This window comes from Ambystoma mexicanum, chromosome 6q (genome assembly GCF_040938575.1).
Source record: "Ambystoma mexicanum isolate Mex_15411 chromosome 6q, UKY_AmexF1_1, whole genome shotgun sequence".
In the NCBI taxonomy this organism is placed as follows: Eukaryota; Metazoa; Chordata; class Amphibia; order Caudata; family Ambystomatidae; genus Ambystoma; species Ambystoma mexicanum.
The window spans coordinates 609,984,102-610,006,026 of NC_090937.1; the positions used below are offsets into that span (position 1 = coordinate 609,984,102).

The window sequence follows — 21,925 nt, forward strand, 5'->3', positions numbered from 1 at the left end:
GAGGGTCTTGCTTAGTGGACTCACCTCCCTAGACTCAAAGGGGGTGGCTTGCCCCTGGGTAGAAGGAACAAATAGTTGAGATTCGTCACACCGTTCATTCTTTGACATCTTTGACATCAACCATGGTACTCATTCAAGAACAGACTATATTCTAATGGAGAAGGGTCAAGAATATCAGGCTCTACGATGCAGCATGGTGGAAGTTGTTTGGTCAGATCACAAGATAACATTATCCTTGGACATATGGTAGGCGAGGAGTATGGACAAGTTCTGGAGGTGCTGCGATTACCTCCTAAAGGATGCTGCTTTTTCAAAATAACTTAAAGAGGAGATTGAACACCACTTTTTGGAAAATGACAAAGAAAATATGAATAGCATGGTCTGGAAGGTTGCAATAGACACCATATATGGGCTACTGATGAAAGCGGGATCCCAAAGTCGAACAACTAGAAGGTAGTTGGCGCAAGAGGACTTTCTAGCATTGGTGCAGGGTAAAATGAGATCTGCGAGAGCTAGCTCTAGAAGAGGGTTTCCGTAAGCTTAGAGTCTTTTTTTTTAATCAAATATATTTTTTATTATTTTCACGGTCGGAGCTACATTTGCAATGGACAAGATAACAGCATCTGCTTTATACAGTATGATAAACATTCAAAGACCCCCTTGACCCTCATGATCTTTATGCCAGAATTGCAGAGTAGTTTGCACCCCTCACCCTACCCCGCCCGGGTCCAAATAGAGCCTTGTCAAACGTGGCTTAAATGTCAGGGCCAGGAATTTTAAATCATAGTCTAACAGAGGAGACCAGACTGCCTAAAACTGGTGGAGCTTAGATTCTTAGAGCAGAAAGACTAGGAGAAAGGAGAAAATGCCAGAACTAAGTTAGCAATGCGACTAAGGCTCAGACTGTACAGACAAATGAACAGAGTGGGAATGAGGAGGGGACCCTAGTGAACACCCTGCAAGGGATATCAGGGTGTCTCATCCTATAACCAAAGGCTAAACAGGAAGTGGGCGACAAGTATCTAGTGGGGTTAGAAGTTCTGAGGATGGACCGAGAAACGTCTGAAAAAAACAACAGACTGATATTGAGTGAGGGAGAACCAGAAGCTATCAAAGGTATGCAATCGGCAAGGTGCCAGGGGAGGACAGGATCACCGTCACTTTCTAAAAACATTACACTGGCACCGTAGCCCCCCACTTGGCTACATTATTTAATGGTATTATGGAAATGGGAGACATGCTCCCTCTCATTTTTTAGGCATGTCCTCATCATAGTGACTTAAAAGTTGGGTAAGGACCCCCTGGAGTGCACTGCATACCACCCAATATCCTAACAAAATGTTGATGCAAAAAAACTGTTTGCGAGGGTTCTAGCCGCCAGAATGAATTTGGTACTCCCTATGCTGATAGATGGGATTTATTAGAGGAAGGCAGTGGTTGGATGTAGTATGAAAAACACTTAACCTAATGGAAAGCTCCAACGGTGTTAGGGGGGACCCAGTGCTGCTCTGCCAAATTGCTGAAAAGGCGTTAGACTGTGTGAATTGGCCATTCTTGTTCACAGTACTGGAGCCTTTCTGATTTGGTCTATGCTATAGAAGAGCATGTGAGCCTCTGTAGCGCAGGTAGTGGTAAACGGGAAAAGGTCTGAATGGTATGGCCTGGAATGGGAGACCAAGCAGGGATGCCCTCTCTCGTTCTTTGTAATTGCGCTCGAGCCACTAGCAACGAGAAGTAGGTTAAATCCAAACATCAGAGGCATCAAAGTGGAGAAAAACAAATTCAAACTCAGGAAATTTGCAGATGACATTCTTCGCAACCTAGAGGAGACCCTCCGGTCTATCCCGGAGACTGTTAAGGAGATGGCAGGATTCAAAGGTAAAAGGGAAAGGTCCCCAGTACCCTTTTGGGAGAACAAGTGAGGATGACATAGGGGATCAGGAGAGATTTTCGCTAAATGTACCCTTGACAGATCTCAAGTACTTGAATGTTATAACTAAAATGATAGAAGACCTCTTTGAAGCAATTCCTCCACCCCGCCCCTGCTGAACAAGATATACAAGGATCTAAATTCCCGGTCCAAACTCACGATATCCTGGATGGGGAGGGTAAATTCTATACAAATTAATATACTCCCCACAATCCTTTTCTTGTTTCAAATGCTGCTAGTGAAAATACCATAGAAAATCTTTCGGGAAATCAAAACCAAACTACTCCGATTTCTGTGGCAAGGGAAAAAGCCCAGAATAGGATAACAGACCCTCCTATGTCTAAAGGAGAAGGGAGTGGTTGCCCTTCTGGACCAGGAAAGCTACTACATGGCAGCTCAGTTAAGGGTAATGGTGGTACATCAGAGAGTGGAAAAGGAAAAGCAGTGAGCATATTTGGATTATCAGATGCTAGCGCCAGTCAAAGTGGGAGAGTGGCTATGGGTGCAGGTGGATAGACTCCCTGGGAGGGTGAGCCGACATAGCATCTTGGATAGCCTATGGACCATTGGGAAAAAAGGAAGAAAAATGGAGAAGCTTTCCACACGGCCCTCTCCTTTAAGCTATATATAATAATAATGAATAATAATTCTTCAATGTGATATAGATTGAAAATAAATTCAAACTTTACACATATTACAATTACAAACATTAATGTCAAATCAAATCATAATATACAGAACATAAATCAACAGCAGATATAAAGAACAGCTAAAAAGGAAAAATTAGACAACTTTCCTTGTAATATTTGTATACAATCATACATAAATATTTTACACCAGACCAATCATATATGAGTTGAGATAAGTATTATTGTTAACGAAGGACTGCTTCTTATACCAAATAAATAAGGTGCCCAATTGATTCCTTGTCACCCTCAATACTAAGAAAGTTCAAGACAGAGAGCCAGACCTAATTCAACCTGTTGCCAGACATTATATAATGCAATGAATAAGTGCATGTTGCAGGTGTTGGTGCAGTAAAGCCAGAATGACATTTCACATATAGTTAAAGGGTCATGCACGAAGTCGCCTAAATAGTACAAGATTGTCTCTTTCAGTGTCTGGCATTCAGTAAGATGATGTCTGGCTGTCTCTAGACATTCTGGGGATTTGCAAAGACGGCATATTCGCTCTTCAGCAGGAATGTTTTCCTAAGCTCCTACAATATGCAGGGTAGGCAATTGCTCCAATCGAAACAAGATGATGAAACGTCTTAGTCTTCTAGTGGGGCAGAGGAAGAGGTAGGCTTGAGGTTTCATATAATTGTATAATCTATACTTCACGAAATAGGTCTTAAGACTGCTTAAATGGGAAAAATTCTCAAGCCAGTCCCAAAGGTCCACTTTTTTCCCCAAGTGCATTTAAAATTTCCTTGGATACAGTGGTCCCTCTATGTGTCCAGCCAATGTCTATGAAAAATTGAGTCATATCTTTATATAAGGGAGAAGTAGTATATTTTTTGGTCAATTTGCCCTCCATCACTTGAAGCCACGCTAAGTCCAATGTAAGCAGCGACTCAAGGCCATAGATGATCATGGGAGCGAATACTTGAATATATAAATGGCGCGTCCCCCAGAGAGTGAAGCCACCCTGCTTGTTAGTAAAAGAAGAATGTGGTTACTTGCATTGCCTTAGTAATGCGACCCTGCCTGCAAAATAAGTAGTCGCCAGAGGGCTCAATTTCCACTCCTAGAGAGCGGTAAAATGGAGCATAAAGTATAAGGTTTTTGTGTACCATCAGGTTCACTCGGGACACTCTTTCTAGTAAATCTAAGCACCTTTGTCTTATCTAGATTGATGGTCAGACCATTAATCCTGGCATATTCCCATAGAATGGTAGCAGAACACCTCAGACCGCCTATGGTATTATCGAAAACAACCAGATTGTCCGCGTATGCCAATATAGCACACGCTGCTTCACCAATTTTAGGAGGGCTATTATCCACCTCGGCTAATACTGCAGGGATGTCGTACACATACAAGTTGTAAATGAGGGGTGCTGTGACGCAACCCTGCTTTACCCCTCTACTTTGGATAACATTTCTAGTCATATTGCCTTCCTGATTTAGTCTAAGGCACGCCGAGGTGTTATGGTGAAGCAGTCTAAGGTAGTACAATAGACCTGACGGGCATCCCAGTGTTTCCAGTTTAGTCCATAATCTTACTCGAGGGATGGAATCAAAGGCAGCCTTAAAGTCGATATAAAGGGCATACAGCGGAGGCTGCCCCCTACTAAGCGCCCGTGTGCGTAGTATATCCATGACCAGTAAATTATAGGAGGTGGAAAAGTCCCGCCTGAAACCACATTGAAATCTACCGAGTATTTTGGTGTTTCCTACCCATTTCTGCATCTCACAGAGTAGTAACGAGGCAAAAAGTTTGCCTGGGATATCAAGCATGGATAAAAGCCTATAATTATTAGGGTCAGTACGACTACCTTTTTTAAATACAGGAATGAGAATGGCTGTTTGGCAGGATCAGGGAATTTTCCCCTGTGCTAGGATCTTATTAAGGAGAAGGGAGAACAGGTCAGCCCAAAATGAGGGATGGTTCTTAATCACTATGTTAGCCAGCCCATTAGGGCCGGGGGCTCTCAAGGTCTTAAGGGCAGCTATTTTATTCAATATTGCCTCTGCAGAAACGTCAAAAGGTGGGTGGATAGGAGCCTTCTCCGGAAGTCTACTCATAGTCATCATTTCGCTTGAATTGCGGTCCAATAAAAATTTTACCCATGTCTCCTCACTTATTGGGTTAGTTAGTGCGCCTTTGGCCTTCTCTCTGTTCTCATTTAGGAGTGTCCAGATACTGCGAGAATTTCTAGAGCAAATAGTTTGTATAAGCTGCTGTAGTTTTTTATTTCTCTCTATTTTCTTTATGTTCTTAATGTCAGCTCTGTATCGATTTTTAATTTTTCTTAATTTCTCGCAGTATAGGACTCCAGATAGGTTCAGAGCTTTCAGGCCTCGAATCTCTGTTCTTAACCCTCTCTTAGCATCCCTAATTTCCCTGTTATAAGGAAGTATGGTTCCCCCAGTTTTTAACATATATCCCTTTTTGACCGTGGCATGCTGACCTGAGAAACCTAATATCCAGTCTTCTATTTCGTTAACCGTCATAAGATTGAACTCACAAAAGTCTTCTAAAACCATAGGTTTAAGGGCTTCAGTGGCCGATCTTATGTTCTTCTCAGACCACACTATTCTTGATCCAGTGCAGTTGGCTTGAATACTGCCAATATTCGCAGGTAGGGAGGATAAAATCGGAATTCGAAGTGTACAATGCAGCGACGCATGGTCACGCCATACATTAGGCTTAACAAACATATCGACTACTCTGGTCTGCATCTCGGGGCACATAAATATATAGTCTAATGTGCTAAACGATGATCCATTAGACCAAGTGTGTTTCCCCGGTCGATCTCCCCGGGTACGGCCATTGATCATCGCAAGGTCCCAAGATTCAAACAGTTGCAGCTAGCCTAGTCCTTCGTCCTCCCTCTTTCTACGAGTCATCAGACAACTTGCACTAAGATCAGAATTAGAGGGTATGAGTGCATCGTCTGTCATATGGCAATTAAAATCCCCCAAGGCGACAACAGCAACATTGCCAGCTCTTGATGACCAAGTAGATAAGAGATCCTGTATTGCCTCTTGTAGTGTGTGTCTCTTGCCACTGCTCTTGGGGGATTGTAAAGATTAATTAAAAGAAACCTACCTAAGCCATTTTCATCATGGTATGCAACCTCTACTGCCAAAAGCTGTTCCTCCGCTTTGCACTGGAATTTTCGAGACCTGGTCGTGTTAACTACACTCGTAAGTAAGCCACCATAAGGGCGGCCCTTACTACCCCTTTTAGCAGGAGATTGGTATATGGCAAAGCCATCTAACAGTAAGGGATCCAGTGACCATGTCTCTTGAAGACATATGCAGCTATATTGAGACAGTGGATCTGCAGAGCCCTCCGGCCTCAAAAGATGGGTGAAACCTCTGCAGTTCCAGGTAAGTAGTGAAAAGCATCAATGGTTCTGTAACAATTGTGGGAGGGATTCCAGCAATGACTTGAGTACTTGCTGTATTTCAGCCAAGGCGGGATTTTCCCCTCCCCCCAATTTGGGCTTGTTTGCCGGAGGAGCAGATGTAACCATGTCTTCAGAATCAGCAGAAAGATCCTTCTCCTGCGGATCCACATCAATATCAATGTCCACTGCACTCAATTCTTCTTTATATTTTCTGATCAATTGCGCCGTGGTCAAAAAAGTGCAGTGTAAAGCGGAGACATTGGAGTTAGGGCCCCGAGAGGGGTTCGATGACTAGAAAGTCCTCAGATTTTAAGACACAGAGTTGAGGTATATGGTAGAGTCTTGTTAGTAGCTCAGATCGTGCCAGCCAGGAATTTTTACCGCTAGAGTACAGATTCTTGATGAAACATATGCGATTCATGTTAATGTCCTTGGTTGTCCCCCTCTGGTCCAGTGGTATATGCTCTACAGGTTCATCCATCGCCCGTGCTCCAGAAAAATGCTCAGGATATGTTAGCATGCTGGATTTGAGGTCAAGCTCTAAGTCCACCACTGAGGTTTCATTTAAGTCCACACCGGTGGGCTTTTCTTCAGGTATCAGCCAGTCTGTTAAAGGACCTTTTCTCATTGCCGCCCGTGAGGCTGCTCTCACCAGTCTTTTCCAGGCTTTTTTGGAGCGAGTTTCTGGTACAGGACTAGGCCCTGTTGTAGGTGGTTGGGCACATGTTATGGCTAACTTTGTTTTAAGAGCCTTCTTTGCCAATCTGCGTTGTTTTCGAGTAAGAGGGGCCCGAGGACTTTGATCCAGCTCTTGATCGTCTGCCTCCATGGGAGCTTCCTCAATTAAGATGTCACTTTCAGGTAAGGATTGCATCACATCCCCCTCCACCATGGTTTCCTGCTCTTCCATCTTCTCAGCTATATGTAAAGCACTGGATATATTGACTTCTGCTTCTTCTCGCGGGAGATCCTTCAAATCTAATGCCATAGTGATGGAGTTGGTGTTTACCAATATACGTCCCGACATCTGCAGGAGTATCTTAAGGGCAAATTGGAGGGCCGCCACTGTAGATTGGAGCTCAGTTATCTGTGTCGAATTTGGATGTATTCCGCTGTTTTCTTCCATTTCATTATCTGGCTCGTCCTCCATCGACGCCATTGCAAGATTCGGAGAAGCAGATAGACGATCACTGCTTCCCTCTACATTATGCACCTCCACAGCGCTATTCATGCTATTTTCTTTCAAGGGCGTTATGCCACTAGATATCATCTGGGGTGTTTGTGACATCATCCCTCTCTGTATAGTTAAACAAAGATCTAAGAGTGAATTGTTGTCTATATCATCGAAACTGGAAATGTTTAAGAAATATCACCATTCTGTACCGGTGCTGCCATTGTCTCAATTGTGGTGGAGTTTGTGTCGGGGGGGGGGGAATTCACAGGGAAAAACTCTGTAATAGCCCCTTGCGCTACTGGTTGAGAATATTTAGAGTTCTTCTTGGATTTGCCCCCTTTCTTACAAGTCTCCTTAAATTCCTTTGCCGGTTGAGACGTGGTTTTTCGTAGGTTGTAAATTGAGTAGGGAGCTCTTCTCCCCCGCTGCATGGCTACGTTATTACTCAATTTCGTTCAGTTATTTATTAATCCGGATAATAGGGGACTACCAAGGCAAGTGTATTAATAAATACTGGGGTTAATGAGATGAAAATGGTTGTTCCCATGAACCGCACTAGGGAGTTAAATAGGTTTCCCCACGTTTTCCGGCACCCTCGGACACCAATATAGGAGATCAGTGCGCTACCAGCCCGGGTCAAAGGCCGAAGCCCGCAGTCTCCGGGATGTGCTCACTAGGTCCCCTTCTCCTCAGGGTAAGCTCAGGCTCATGCTAGGTTAGCAGGGCCGCCACCAGCTCAAAGAGCCAGTCTGGAGAGTATTGCACTCAACCTCACCTCGGGGGTGACATCTCCAGGGCACTCGCCCCCCCCTCCTGCTCCCTGCTCGCCTCCACCTCCTAAGGAAAAAAGCCTGCAGGGAAGCAGGAGCCAAACGAGTACCAAACACTATAATGCAGGCTTACCCTGCACAGGAGTACTACTCAGTGTATCCAGTCCGCTGCCGGCCCCTTCAGATGTCTCCTCCTTATCGAGGCGAAACTACACGGTACACCGGCAGCTAGCCGCGCAACGCAGCCCAGCAGGCGGCAGGGGACCGCCGCCGCGATACAGCGGGAAGAACACTGTGGCTCAGCTTCCCCACCTTCCCTATTTCTCACAGGCTCTCGCGGTTCTCTCCTCGCTCGCGGGGCTCACCGCCCTCCCGAGTCCTGAGTTCGAGTAAAGGAACTCTCGTACGTAGGTCTACACGGGCCTACGCGGATTAGAATGTCAAGCCGCGCCTCTCTCCCGTAATTCCAACTGAGGCCGCTTCCGACACTGTGTCTCCAACAACAGTCTTCAACTGTTATATGCCCTCCTATATATATATTTCTGTAGCTCTAACTGAAAGGGGTGTTGATAGACTCAAACTGCAAAGAAACCTCACCTCGCTTGAGAGAATACTAGACAGCTAGATCGGCTTCAAAGGCCTCATCTCACAACTATACAGAGAGATAATTAAGACAACACAGGGTTACAGGGAAGGACTAATGGGGAAACCGGAAACAGACCCCCAAATGGAACTGTCGGCTGATGTGTTGTCCTCACTTTGTGGGAATGCACACACAGCCTCTATAGCTTGCCAATACAAGCTTCATACAAGCTTCATGGCGTAAAATGGTAGCACAGATGGCAGTAACATCCTGTAAAACATGTGGTAAACCAGGATCTTTCTGGCATATGTGGGGACCGCATAAAGGCCCGGGCCTATTGGAAAGAGGTCTTATTTTGGATAAAGGTCATAGAAGGAATGCCAAGAGATTTAGATCCGTGGTGCACTTCCCCTTCTTGGAAGTGAGAGCATGCTTGACAATGCATTGTAAAAGGGGGGTGTTATCAACAGAGAGGGAATGGGCGAGACATTTTTTAAATGGACATCCTAACAGCTATGTTACATGACAACACAAACTATCTTGAATAACCCTGGGGACCCTTCAGAGAGAAGTACTCTGGTCACAGGTTGACGATCCCGCAGTGTAGTAGTAACATCTAAAACAACTAAAAGTGTTGTTAATGCTGAATGTTAACCAAGGTACTCAAGGGGGTGGAGACATCTTGCATGGGAATTTTGAGGGATATAAAAATTCACTATTTGAGATGCAGTAGGTTGTTGATTTTGGAAAATTCTAATAAAAAAATGTTATAAAAAAATAGGAAGAATAACACCTTGCAGTTATACAAATCAACAAGTTATTCATCATAGACGGAGTATAATTAAAGAATTTTAAAATGCAGATACAATTAATACTACTTGCTAAAATTCCTTTGTCTCAAACCTCATGGACCTAAGAAGGACTCAGGTAAAATGTCCAGAGGTAGGCAAGTACCTTCAAAAGGAGAATTTCATGCAACAAGAATCAATGGGACAAAGTCAGAGGGTATAGTCATAGTTATGGGAAAAAAAAGTTATGTCCCTGTCCTACCCTACATGAATTGACCCAAGGGGATGCTAGAGGAGACCTTATTGAAGAGCTCCAGTGCAAGGTTTGAGACCCAGCAGCACCAGGAAGAAGAGAATCTCAGGGGAATTCGGGGCAGTGTAACATCTTTTAAAGTAACACACTTTTTTCAATAATTCATCCAATATAATGAATCAAGTCCAGTCATTTATACAAAAAAAATAGAAATCATTTCAGTTTAATTATTTTTTATTTATTTGGTTTAATTGCACAAGACAATTTTTACAAAAGTGAAGAAAAAAAAGAAACATCAGTAATACTATTATTTTCTCCCAATAATTCATCCAATTTCATTCATCAAGTCGCGTATGCAAAGATGCAACATTCATTTTTTTTAAGTGGTAATATTCTGACCTAGGGAAGTGATCTTCCTTAAAATTAATGTCCCAATTCCAATAAAATATACATTTCCTTGGTTGCACCTATTCTATGAAAGATTATTACAGATTAGTACCCAGCACATGCGGCGCAACTGGAATACAGCGTGGTGATTGGCTCATTTGCGAGCCATACCATACAGTATTCCCTTTTACGCTGTGCGTGCCGGGTTCTCTGTTCCCGGCGAGGGGCGTGGCAGCCCCTCAGCCAATGAGGAGGCTCGAAACGGGGAAATCCCCGCTCCGAGCCTCCCCATGGCTGGAGGCTTCCCTCGTCCCCCGCCGGGACTCAGGTAAGATATTTTATTTTTGTTTCCCCTTTCCTCCTCCCACCCCACTTACCTTCACTCCCGCAGTCTCCGTCGGGGGACGATGGAAACCTCCAGCCGTGTGGAGACTCGGAGCGGGGCCATCCCCGCTCCAAGCCTCCACACGGGTGGAGGCTTCCATCGTCCCCCGCCGGAGACCACGGTAGTTTTTTTTTTTCCCCCACCCCACTTACCTTCTTTTTTCTTCTTTTCTCGGGAGCGGGCGTGCTGGGAACAAAGTGTTCCCAGCGCGCCCGCTCCCGATGGCCACCATGGAAAGGGAAAACGGACTACGTTTTCCCTTTCCCGGCGGCCATTTAAAAAAAAAAAAAAAAAATTCCTGTTCCGAAACGTGTTTCGGATTAGAAAAAAAAGCAATTTGTACCCCGGTCTAACGGGCCGGGGTACTAATGCAATAAGCCCCTCAACTGCAGGCCAATACCACCCGAGGTAATGCTCCTGGGACTTCGTTAAGGCCCTCGCTACACTCGGGCCTGTAGCTACATCCCGGGGGCATTACCTGGGGCGGTATTGGCCCGCAGTCTCGTGGCTTATTGCCACAGAAATGATTGCTGTAATCATGATCGACAAACGCATGACTGTGTACACTTGTGATTCAAATTAAACAAGAATTGCACTTGTCACCTTAGTCTCCTCAAGTCAATACGCCCCTACCCAAGCGAAGAAAATTGCGCAACAATAGCCAGAGCCACCAACCTATCAAGGCTGGATTACGGCAACGCCCTTATGTTGGGAGCAAGTAAGGGTCATATCGCCAAATGATCCAAAATTATGCGGTATGGATTATTAAAAAGAAGTGCATAAAGGAACACATAAGCGAAGATAGAAGGAATCTACACTGGTTAGCCGTTGAGGAAAGAATTGCATTTAAGGCCATGACGCTGACACAGATGCATTCATGGGACTGCCCAGTCTTACCTGAAAAACAAACTGGTCACGAACGTACCAAGACGGACACTTAGGTTGGATTCAAAAGATCAAAACGACATTGCCAGATTCAAAAAGGCTAACGGACCTGGGAAAGCCTTCCATATTAAAGCATCCACGATGTGGAACAACCTGCCCATCTCTTTAAGACTAGAACAAAAAATACACAAGCTTCTGGGAAAAAATTCAAGACTCATCTGTTCAAATGATAAACCGTCCTAAGAAATTGATACCCCTAATGACTTATTGAGCACCTTGTCCTGTGATTTTATATGTTTTGTCCCTTTGTGTATATGTCAGCGCCTTTATGCTTGCGAGCTACTGGTGTTATATAAACAAATAAATAAATGCACATAGACTTCTAGTAATTTTTATTGGTGTGCCATCTCTATGCCAACATGTGTTTCGCTCGTAAATTCTTAAAACTGTTAACCTCCAGTGAGCTTCTTTAGAGCAAATGCTTAATCATTGGGTATAACACGATAACTCCCATTCAACTAAAACAGGTGAGAGTATAAACAAATCACAAAGCAATGGATATGTAAATATCCCAGAAAACAAAAGATTGTATAGAGACAGAGAAACAAAAAAGAGAAACAAATTATTTAAAATGTGTATGAACAAAAATTCAAATTAGTTAAATCCGGTATATTTCTGTTCGCTATGTGGCATCTCTCTCTAAAAAATGTTTAATTGTAGTGAGCCTAGGTTTTGTCAAACCTAGTCATTCTAAAAGCAATATTGTGTGCTGTGCTAGAAAGTAACGTCTGGGCTAAGTGTTGCACCCACTTAACAAGCAAACAATCAATTTATTAGTTTATAGAGTAGGCTCGCTACTGAATTAGTTTTCTACTCAAAATGCGTACAACTATTCTGAGTTCATTTAACTAAATGTTAACACACACTTATTTTATAAATGTATTAATTTCTACATTTGCATGTAATCACAAAAAAGGCTCCAATACCTGTGGGTGCTGCTTGAACCTAGATTTTCCAGTTAGTTCCATTGAATTACAATCCTCATTCTTTTAATATTCCAATGCTTACAATCACCAGGAGTATTGGCTGAAAAATAGCCTTCACTTGTCATAATTTGTACAACGTGTCTGTTATTATTCTTACTGAAATATGAATAGACAGTATTTTATTTCTTAAAATATAATCCATATTACTATGCTCTGAATAATTGTGCTACCTTATAAACCCCATTTGCCTGTAAGCATTCTTGAAGTTTAATTAACCCTTCTTGCATGTGGTTAAAATTATGTAATAAACCACCTGTCAGATAAACAGAGTGCTACTGTAAAAATCAGATACAGTACAAATTAACATTATACTATTCTAACTTTACAAGATGTTCTGTGGGATCACACTTACCTATATGTTAGATGCCTCTCGTGGTGTGTCTGCCATCAAAAGTCAGCGATCCTGTAGGATGACCACAGCACCATTCTTGCCTCTATTTAAGTACTGACGCTACGACTGGCACTGAAAACAGTCTGTCTTAATATTCACTTTAGATCTAAGCTAGCCGCCATGTTGGACTGGCTAGCACGCAGTCCTAAAAATTAAAGTGGGGGGACTCATCAACAAACACAATGGGATGCGACGTCGCCAGAAATTAGCATATCAGGGTGAAATATGTACCTTTCATTAAATTGGGTTTGCATAACCACCCAAATTGCACAGGACGAACAGCATTTGCCTTTCATAAAATCAACACGCACACAAAACCAAGAGAGGATATTTAATGGTGTTTTTGAAAACGTTAAAAGGTGTGCATGTTTTAAACCCCAAGAACCAATACAAATGTTTTCCCTGGGACTTGCAGTACCAAAATGGGACATTTCACCTTTAGCGGTTTGTTATTTCCCATTAGGTTATATACTGCAGTGGTGAAGTGTCCGGCCTACAAACCCGATGACTGCGGTTTGGTCCCCGAGGTAGGCTTTAATTCATAAATTCAAAGAGGACATTCAATGTTTCTCATTTTGGATTGGGGGGTTTGAGTCCACCCTATGAATAAAGTGGGCGGACTGCGTCCCCCCACGTGTACTTGAGCCCTGCTAGCACGTACCTGTAAAGTTTCAATCATTTAAATGGCTAATATTAAGTTTGTTTTGTTAAACACAGAGCCCAGAATAAAGGCAGCTCAATGGAATTCCGTTATATCCTTATGTTTAAGATTGTCACGCATGTCCCAAAAGTAAAGTTCACACACAGTTCTGCCAAACATGCCCCATCACGTTTAGGTAGTGCCCCAAGTGCCCCAAAAGTACGTAAAACAAGGCACACACACAGTTCTACCAAACATGCCCCATCACGCCTAGGTAGTGCCCCAAACGTACTTAAAATATGGTCCTCACTCAGGAGTAAAAACCCTGTTACCTCACAGGTACTGCATTTGCTGTACCCCAAGTGGTGTCTGCCATGGCGCTTGGGTGGCCATGGGTACCCTCCAAGCAAGCGAAAACCACGTTTGCCGCTGGACAATACGGCCTCCCAGTCCTTTGCCCCAGCCTGTCCGCGGTCATGTGACACGGGGTCAGATTCCGTAACCCAGCACTCGTCAGGCTTGATAGCCGTTCTCACTTCCGGGTCCCATGACACTAGACTTGGGATGCAGGGTGGATCTTGCAGCCAACCAGGCATTACGGTTGCTGACACGTGATGCACGTATACAGTGACACAGGACCCGTAGCGGGACGTTTAAATCAGCTGAGCTTCCGATGCTCTGTGCTTCTCAGCTGCTTTTCTCAGCGTCTAGCATCCTGATAACTACGGCTCTTATTGTTTCTCTTGACCTCAGATTTTTTTATCATGGACTGCCTCCTGCCTTATCCTACTCGGCTCAAGCTTTGATCCCATTACTACTGACTACGGATCTTTTCTCACAGACTGTGTTTGGTTTTCCCTCTGGCATTGTCACTTGTGTTTTGAACACGCTCTGCAACCACCTCTGGATTCAAGTCATTTGGTTGTTTTCTGCTGTGTTCAAGGTGCTTCCAGTAGGTTTCTTAAAAACCAGCCTATTCTTTGCCATCCTGCTGGTTGTCTCCTGAACCTGCTGAGGGTACGGGCTTTACTCCTGACACATCACCTCACTACAGTGCTCCTCCCACATTTACACAAACTGCACAATACCACTCTGGTAGGTGTTCCCCTCTGTTATTTATGGCTCATTTGTCTATATTTTCTAAATAATTTCTGCATTCACTTAACCTGCACCTTGCCTTTACAGCAGCCATTCGGAGGACCCGGTGTTCCTGTTCCTGCCACCTGGGGCCCTAATCCTCAAACAGCAAGTATATTCCTATCTTGCTGTTGGTTGCTTAGAGACGGAGGTATTCATACTCCTCGCAAGCCTCAAGTCTCAAATCCTGGCAGTCCTTGACAAAGATACAAAAAATGTACTTGTTCCTTTATTTTCTAAAATAATTTGGAGCTGCTAAGAACCCCCACAATAACATTTTTCTTTTATTGATAGTTTACAATTCACAACCTCAAGAGCTTGGACACTCCACGTAAATTATCACCCCAGATTGAAATATCAAGCTCCAGTTAACCTGCTTGAAATAAACACAATATAAATTGCTGTGTCTGACATGTAATGTTGACACTGTTGATCTGATGCATCTTCAAAACTTTGCTATAAAAATGTTGTACTAAACAAATTCTCCCTAAACTGTAGAGTAATACAACATTAACTTATCGAAAAATACAATACAGTCCATTCATAGCCAGTACTCATCATTTATAAAAATCCAGACTTGGTCATCCTCAAATACAAGATGCATGTAACTTCTTTCTGTTTAATAATTTCTCACGCTCTCCACCTCTTGTATACAAATTAATCTTTTTCAATGACACAATCTCTCAGTTGGTTCATAGATTAATTTCCATGTGTTTTATCCCAATCAGACTGAGATAGTTCGCATTGAGACCCCTGCTCCCACTTTCCTACTTTCACTCTGACCGTCCTCCCTTGGCTCTGCGCCGGCACCCGCCTGCAAGGCAAGAAACCCTGGGTCATTTTAGACTCCACTCTCTCCTTCTCCTCTCACATTTCAGACCTCTCTAAAAAGTCTAACTATCGGCTACACCTCCTCAGAGCTACTCTACCTTTTCTCACTTTCCCCAAGCAGCTCACCATCTCCAAAGCCCTGGTTCTCTCTAGGCTGGACTATTGCAACAGCCTCTTCCTCAACCTACCTACCTTCTACCCTGCAACTCATTGTAACGCTCACCTGGTATCCACGGGGATGTCACTCGGCCTGTTCTGACCTCTTACAACCTCGAACCCTTCCCTGGAGTCTACTCTACTGGAGACTGGGCCTGAACACAGGATTGATAGAGTTTAACTCCCTATTGTCTCTGTGTGCTTGAACCCCTTCTTCCCCGGGGTCCAACCCTTCCCTTTGATCCACAGCTCACCTCGTTTTCTTGGAAAGTGTGCTCTCTGTCCTGCTTTCAGCGCAGGGGTGCGTTGATGCGGGCTCGTTGCTGCCTAGTTACTTCACTGGCAAGAGTCCGACAGGTAAGTATAATGAGTCTTTTGAACAGTTCTCTAACTTCGTTCCTTTCCTTCCTTAGATGATGGGCAGTGTCCAGGGATGGCGACGTGCTGCTGAGATGAGTAGCGCTGAAGGTGAGCGAGAGCGCGATGCGACCCTTTCGTATTTGTATTGAACAGAGTTTTTTTTCTGTGTCTTTTAGGTGCCGCGACGTTTTTAGCGTGGATGCCGGTTATGAGGAAGAAATGCGGTGAGTAAGCGCGGTATGCGGCGCCTCTAGATGTTTCCACGCTAACCTGGAGTGTCTTTTCCCTCTTGCAGATGGATGAGAAGTTCCAGAGATAGAGTTCCCCCAGAGCGGCTGGGATTCAGGTAAGCGTTTGAAGCTCGTACAGTCTTTAAAAATAAGCGAAGATTTGCTGATTGCTTACTAATGCCTTTTTTCTGTTCTTTTCCTTTTTCCTCAGGAAGCGGCGTGCCAGGATGGGAATGACACCGCCGAAGATGCCCACAGAACAGAAGGAGCGATGAATGATAGGCAGAAGCGCCGCAAGGTAAGGCTGTTCCTAACGGTGTTCTTGCTCTTGCAGGAGCTGAGCGCAGAAGAAAGATGCAGGCCTACTGGAGACCAATCCGAACACGGTGAGTGACACGCTGCAGGTGCAGAAAATGCAAAGCATGTTTCTCAGCCTGGGCATGGCTTAAATAGTCTCTTGGTATCCCAGGTGTCTCTGGGCTGAACCACATCCAAAAGACTAGACTGCACATGCAGTTCTGGAAACCGAAATCTGTGGGGGCATCCATCTTGTCCCCATCAATGCACTACAAGTCCAATCCCCAATGTTATCCTATGGGAGTGAGTGAGTCTGGTGCCACAAGCGCCAAGTCTGACTCCAAGTGGGTCTTTGGGGGGATGGAGAGGCCCTTGAGTGCCATGTAGGTGATCGTGGCCTGACTCCAGCCTGACATCTTGGAGGGCTGGGGACATGAGGGGCAGGAATCATGACACTCATCCAGAACAGAACCGCAAGATTATCCCTGGCCTCAAGCCCAGGGACCGCATCTCTCCAGCAGTGAAATCCCTTCACTGCAAGGATCAAGTTTAAGAGCCTCTGCATTGGTCAAGGCTTTCTGGGGCCTGGAACCTACCTACCTGCAACACTGCCTACCCAAATACTGTCCTTCATGAGCCCTCCGCTCATCTACCTCCAACCTTATGCGAGTGAGCCGGTTTTCCAAGCAGATATTTGGAGGGAGATCCTTATCTTCAGTAGGTACCTCCCTCTGGAATAACCACCCTCAGTCTTGAGCCTGATGTTCTTAAGTTCTGGAAACTTGTCAAGACCTTCTTCTCCTCTTCCTTCTCTCTCCCTCTACCCTGCTAACCTAGCTCTCTCTGCTCTTTCGCTCTTTCCCTCTTTCCCTCCTCTTCCTTAAAGCTTGCTGATTGGCTGCCTGGTGTAACCCAGAGTCTCACAGGTCCCTGTCACCCCCGTAAGTCCTCTTCTGTACTTGCCCCAGGGCCATACATCCCACCCACACTCACTGCACTTGAGAAATAACCCAAGAGAGGGCTCTCTCTGCACTTACCCCAGTCTCCACCGACCCGATGCACTTGGACCTCCCCCTCCCCGTTAACATCTGTGCACTTGCACGATCCATACGCACCGTGCCTGAAGATCATCTGTCTGTTCGCCCTTTTCGTCAGCCCTTAATTGCACTGGTAAAACTGTAGAATCACACACTTACTCTGGCTGTGCAGACTATTATCGTCTCAGAATTTCAAGAGCTCTGAGCGACTGTCTGCCCCTCCACCCCCATGTTCCCACCCTCCGTGAGCGTTTTAAAACACTTGCCTGTGGATAGGCGCTTTATAAATAAACAGTACCATATCATACCAATGTACGGCTAAAGGTAGTTTCTTATCTTTAATCTTGATTCCTTGCAAGTGTTCATATATTCTTTAAGTGGTCTGATGGTACTTCCTATGTACACTTTTTTGCAAACAGAAGTGATGGCATATACAACAAAATTGTTATTAAAGTTAATCAATTACTTTCTATTTTGAGCATCCGTAAATTCCAATACGTTAATTCATACAAATTTGCATTGACTGAAGCTCATACATTTAAATACACCCTTTATTGGTTGTTTCATCCATTCATGAATAACATTACCAATAGGTATGTCTTGTAACAAACTAGGAGCTAATAGATTTTTCAGTGCTTTTGCTTTTTTGAAGACCAAGTTAGGTTTATCTTCTAAGAAGCAATGTCATTCTTTGTCTGATCCCAATATATGTAAATGTTTACTGATCATTTTATATATCATATGACAGAGTTGTATGTAGCTCTAAATAAGCATTGGTCTTCTTGAGCATTGATCTTTTGTTTTGGAATAAGTAAATTCTCTCTTTGCTCTCACAGCAAATTTTTCTAGCCTTATTGATGTGCATCTATGTGTATCTCTTATTCAAAATGTGACAGTGTTCCTCAAAAAATAAGTAAATCACGATAGGTGTTAAGAAGACAGTGCACCTACCAAAATGTCTTCTACATTGATAGTAAAATTAATAATTGTTAATTCTACCCTAAAGAATCCATGCAGTTGTCTAAAATGAAGGCTGTTTATCACCTGACAGACCGACAATTTATACAAAATGAGAAAACATTCTGGTTACAGTGCACCGAGTCTTCAAACAAATCAAATAATCCACCAATATATCTTTGAATGAATAATAATTCTGTTTTAATGGCAAGTTTCACTAACCACAAGCCTGTTTTGGTAACATATTTACCAAATTCATGCCTGCCATTTTAATAACACATTTCATGAATCACACGGCTGTTTACATTTCACCAGCTACAAGCCGATACATACCAATTAGTGCATGTGTTTCAACACAAAATGTTTTGTCAAGGCTAATCTCAACATTAACATGTAATAAGTAATTCCATATTTTATGCAAATCATTAGTTAGATGGTGTTTGAATCTTAAATCGTTTAAGAATTAGATCCTGTGTTTTTTTATGGCGGGATAGGGTAAGGAATACAAATGAAAGACAAAATACAAAAAAAGGGAAAATATTAGGTGTTAGAGATTCATTATCTGCAATTGCTGCAAGTACAAATTCTCAAGCATATAGTGTACTCAACAAATAAAGATTTTTTTTATAGATAATTCACTGAACTTTACTTTTCCAATAATTATTCAATCAAATCACTAATTCCTAAATAACAGTTACAAACCTATAAAGACATTAAAAGAGATACTTTGTGTGTATATTAGACCACCACATCCTAAGGTTCTACTCTCTTGTAATATTTCAATGATTTACCTGGTTGTAGGTTTCCTAAAAGTTATTTTTCTTTAAATATATATGTGTGAATTCTTGCTTTGCTCCTGCATATATTCTTATATTTTGAAAGCGTTCCTGCAAAGAATTCAAAAATGTTTCATTGCAGATAGTCCCTGCACTATAAACCCACATATCATTAATTATTCATTGATTATGCATGTAAATTCAGTGGAAATGCTTACCTCAGATAATAGCAGTAATCTGATGATACACTTCTTTCACTAAAGTGGCGTTCCGCGTGTGTTCTAGCGATAGTCATTTTAGTTTTTTTGTATATTCATGACGTCGTTCACGGGGATGTGATGTTATATGCGGTGCACAGAGATGTTTTATTGGAAGTAAATATATATCGTCATCGAGCAGAATGAATTTAAAGATCCATGTCCATTCATTACACTTCGAAATATCATGAGGTAGATCGCCCATGCTTCATGTTCAGTCATCTACATCAAGAAACCCATAGTTTACAGATATATGTGTATCAAATTGTATCCTAAAGATCTCCATAAGGACATTTGCTGGCTGGTAAACTCAATTTCAGTATGAGAACACTAATAAAACGTGGTGGTGTTTATATATGATGGTCATCATGCCATCTGGCTGGTCTACAATTCTTTACCATATATTGAATTTAAAACCTAGCAATTCATCATAGTGCCTACATTAAGTCTATTCTTTGTGTACTCGACGAAAGCCAGAGTTCTCGTATTGGTGCACTGCTCCCTGCAATTTGTGCACTTGGAGACCAGGACGGACGAGAGGTTGGGGGGGATATGTGATAGTACATGGTATCCTGTGCCAGCGTGAGGTTCTGTTAGTTAATGTTTAGGGACCAAACTTGGACGACCCCGACTTTTATTGATGAGGTCTTTTGGCACTGCGCTAAATACCCTATGGCTTCGATTATCTGCAGAGGACCTGAACACCATATTATGCACGACACTTGACTGCACTTCCGTCATGCCCAGGGTACTCACCAACGCAGCACAGATATACTCACAATATGTCCAATATGGATATGCTTGACGTACGGCAATCACTAAACACTGTGCACAGAGAGTATATGTTCTATTCGTCGGTGCACGACATGCACTCACGCATAGATGCGTGGCTGATGTCCAGTTCATTACTCAATGGGGTTGAAAGGTGTACAATACTATTGTGATCTCAGTCAGACCATTCCCCTATTTTGCTGTCTGTACAATTATCCAATGTGGGAGGCACACGTGCACCATGGTGTTTTAAACCTGCGGCGCTGTAGGACCAAGTCTACTGCCTGAACTTACATGAACACATATCCACCTATTTTGACAGTAATGTGGGGATGGTCTCTTTGGTGGTGATATGGTGGCAGGCTTTCAAGACGTATACTCTACTTGAGGGATAGCTAGGTCTTCAGGAGTATTAGGAGCGAATTAGACACCCCGCAAGTCCAAGCTATCAGCATTACAGCAGCAGTATGCTCAGTGCCCCACTCCTGTGTCGAACCAAGAAATCAAGACTGAATTAGAGGCGTTTAGGGACGCAGCGAGGAGGGAGCTACAATACCGGGAGCTGCAAGAAGGTATGGGGAAGCGGACAGGCCCGGATGGATGCTTGCTCTTGTTATCAGGACAGAGACAGGGATTGCATACATCCCATATGTTAGGAGGCAAGATGAGTCCGCAGCACACACAGATGAGGATATCAATGATGTGCTTTATCAATTCTACTCTGCCCTCTATCAGGCGAAGGAACCCACTATCGTCTCAGAGATCGAGCAATATTTGGGAGGAATACCAATCACTGTACTATCTAGAGAGGCTAGCGTGGCGTTAGAAGTCCCGATAACGGTTGAAGAAATGAACACAGCTATAGTGGAGCTGTCCAAAGGAAAAGCGCCGGGGTCGGGACTTTATAAGGAATACCGTGAAGTGTTAACTCCATACATGTAACAGGTTTAGGAGGAAGCACTTTTGAAAGGGTTACTGCCGGAGACTATAAGTGAAGCTATTATAATATTACTTCTCAAGCCGGATAAAGCGTTGGATGAGTGCAGGTCATGTAGGCCACTATCACTATGCCAAGAACTATGCTAAAGTCCTTGTGTCTAGACTTGTCCCCCTTGATGGTCCACATGGTACATCCGGATCAATCAGGCTTTATAACGTGACATCCAAAATACGAAGATTATACAATGTGTTAGCTCAGGTTCCACCCGAATCACAAGCAATGGCAGTCTCCTTAGACAGGCAGAAAGCATTTGATACTGTCTCGTGGCCATTTTTATTCCAGGTCCTGTATAATTATGGATGTGTGCTAAATTTCATTTTGTGGGTCAAATTGCTGTATACACAGATGTTTGTCCATGTGCGTGCAAAGAACAAGTTACTTCTTACCTTGTAACGTTCTTTCGACGGGATGTTCCTCCGACGTATTCCTCATCTTAGATATATCCTTCCAGCTCTGCTGGCCTCGGAAAGATTTTTCTCCAGAGGGCGCTGCGCGTCGACGTCCCTCGAGTCAATGACCCTCGACAGCCGCCGTATCGACGCTCGACGTCATCCTGCCTATAAAGGCCGCGCGCAGCGTCCGTTGCTCAGTTCCGTTTTGTAGCCCACAGTATTACTGTTTGGACTAGACTAATCACCCTGAAGGAGCGTAAGCTGCAACAACAAGGGAAGTAAAACTGCGGGGATGGATGGGAGGGTCGATGAGGAATACGTCGGAGGAACATCCCGTCGAAAGAACGTTACAAGGTAAGAAGTAACTTGTTCTTCGAAGGGATTGTGTCCTCCGACGTATTCCTCATCTTAGAT

General features: G+C 43.6%; 1 protein-coding gene across 6 annotated transcripts in view; it reads right to left on the minus strand.

Annotated features, from left to right (window-relative positions):
• ABHD18 (abhydrolase domain containing 18) overlaps window positions 1–21,925 on the minus strand; it is a 1,329,419-nt gene that overhangs the window by 45,620 nt on the left and 1,261,874 nt on the right. Inside the window, exon 13 of one of the 6 annotated variants that reach the window (XR_011282243.1) lies at window positions 19,107–19,202. The exons of the other annotated variants lie outside the window; for them this stretch is intronic. The gene's annotated coding sequence lies outside the window, so the exon portion shown is untranslated. The remainder of the gene's footprint in view (window positions 1–19,106; window positions 19,203–21,925) is intronic. 6 annotated transcript variants of the gene reach the window in all.